General features: G+C 27.6%; 1 long non-coding RNA gene across 1 annotated transcript; it reads right to left on the reverse strand.

The window, feature by feature from the left end:
* Positions 1-684: 684 nt before the first annotated feature.
* LOC145128504 (uncharacterized) lies at positions 685-1,514 on the reverse strand. The gene is made up of 2 exons (XR_013716943.1): positions 1,141-1,514; positions 685-935 (listed from the first exon to the last, which is right to left on the reverse strand). It is a non-coding gene; the product is annotated as an uncharacterized LOC145128504 (long non-coding RNA).
* Positions 1,515-2,478: the final 964 nt, after the last annotated feature.

The raw sequence follows: 2,478 nt of genomic DNA on the forward strand, positions 1-2,478 counted from the left end.
AACTTCGAGCTTTACTAGACATAAAACACGTCCAAGGGTAAAACCGACATTTTTATGAAAACTTAAGGTTTTTTTTGTCATTTTCCCTTATTTCTTTGTTGAACATTACCCATTTGCACTTTTATCACCATTTGCACTTTTATCAAATTTTTAAAAAGGATGTTGAGAACCGAGGTGATCATGAAACCGGAAAAAAACAATGTGTTTTGGTTGATAGATATGTTAACAACACATGTAGCTCTATCTCACCAAAAAAAGGTCAATGCTGTAATCTGTTCTTTGATTGTTATCTTCATCATTTTTTTTTCTTTTACTTATTTATTCTATTGTGATTATACTAATAAATAATAATAAAAGTTATTACAACTATATTTATATACATAAAAACATACAAAGAGTTCATAAATGTAACATATCCATTTCCAAAATACATTCAAGCGGATACAATAATTGAAATGACAATAATAATAATAAATACCAAACTTGTTAACAAAATTCATCTGTTTTTTTACGGCACGGCCTCACCTGTACCAAATGACATGTTTAAAATAAATTTAATGACAATCAAAAGTACTTAAAAATACAACTTAATTTTTTTTATCTCATTTTTATTTGAACAACCTCGTTCCCACCCAAGCGAATATATAAATATATACACAAACCCAATGCTATAATCAAATCTGGTAAAAAGTAAAACAACAAATGATAGAATATATTTTGGTTTTTTTCGCATATGATATTCTTCTCAATATCTCCAATATTAACTACACTTGATGTTTAAAGAAATCTAAGTTGTTTTCTCAATTTTGGTTGTTCTTTTCTCAACATAAAGTTTTAGAACCACTAAAAAGAAAAATTATCAAATAATAAATATGAAAGAAATTTTATCCTCTGATCTTCATGTCTATCCAACTTTTTCTTATTCTCCATCAAACCTGCAACCAAACCAAGGAGAAATCAGGTAAACTTTTCTGCTCTCACTGTTCTATTTGTACTTCCTCGATATTAAAAAAAAAGTAAGAAGAAAACCACATATATGAGACAGAAAATTTTGTTGAAACCTAAACCAAGAACATACACCGTATGTATGTGAACATAAAGGTTATATGCTATGTTTGTGCATAAAATCAAACAAACCACCTCTAAGAAAATAACGAACACAAAGAAGGTTCTGATATCAAACGAAAACAAAAGATCTAAGATTTGCGGAGTCCGGTAGTTGACTGGCGATGGATTAGTTTGAGATGGTGTTGGATGGTGACCAATGATGGTGTTGGTGGTGTTAAATGGTGGTGTCGGCAGCACATGGTGCAGGCTACTGGTTGGGCCGGTGGGTGGGGGAGTTTGGCTCGATCAGAAAGACAGAGCCAATGAAGACCACATGTTAATCTGATAATATAGGTTGAGATTTGTGTTTCTTTGTTGGGTAATTTTGTCCATTTGATTGATTGTGTGTTTTTTAATCAGTTTTCAACCATTGGATTAGAAAGTTGGGATCATGATCCGTGTGAACTTTCAATTAAAAGAGTGTGATAAAGTGGAAGGATCGCTGAACAGGGAATACTTATTTGACCATGCATCAGAAATTTGTACATCAAGCTGTATAATTTGTCTTTTGAGACATTTTTTTAAGATGTGCTTAAATTTATTGTACAACATGCATAAAAATTTGTGTTTGACATTGAAGATAAATGCTTTATAAATATAATAGTAAATATATATATATATATATATATATATATATATATATATATATATATATATACTAGTCGTTTACCCGCGCAATGCGGCGGCGGTAAATAGCTTCTTTCGGCAATTAGTTTCATTCGTAAACATGTTATAACAACAAATCATATTTTAATATGGTTAAAATTATAATTTGATAGTTACTTAACAATGCTAACCAATTTTATTAAAAGGAGAAAAAAAAATTAGTAAGGAACCACATCTAAAATATATTGACTTGTTCTATAAATAATAAATAAGTAATTCATATTAGATATATATTATGAGAATACTTATCGTTTTTAATTTAAATTGATTCATCTAATAAGAAGTATTTACCCTTTTAGCCGGAACTTATATGAAAATATCTTGATCCATTTATAGTATAACAAATTTTAATATAAATCCATAATTACAATAAATAATGCAACCTTAAACTTTAAATAAATAAAAAAACTCACAACTTTCAAAAAATTAAAATAAATAAATGAAATAATATTTTTTTTGATATTAAAAGAATATTGATTTCACGTAGAAATTTCTCATCGTTTAGAAAAACTAAAGGAATTTATACAAAGTAAATTTAATCAATAAAATAACCACTATAATTTTTTGTATTGATTATAAAATATTTGGAGTCTAATAAAATTATAACATTTACTTTTTGGGAATAAAATAATATTTACAAGTTTCATTAAGTTTTTTTTGGGAATAAAATAACACCGATGGCCTTTTTATTCCACACTTCTTTTC

Source organism: Lactuca virosa, chromosome 8 (assembly GCF_052849685.1).
Source record: "Lactuca virosa cultivar CGN04683 chromosome 8, Lactuca_virosa_CGN04683_v6, whole genome shotgun sequence".
NCBI lineage: Eukaryota > Viridiplantae > Streptophyta > Magnoliopsida > Asterales > Asteraceae > Lactuca > Lactuca virosa.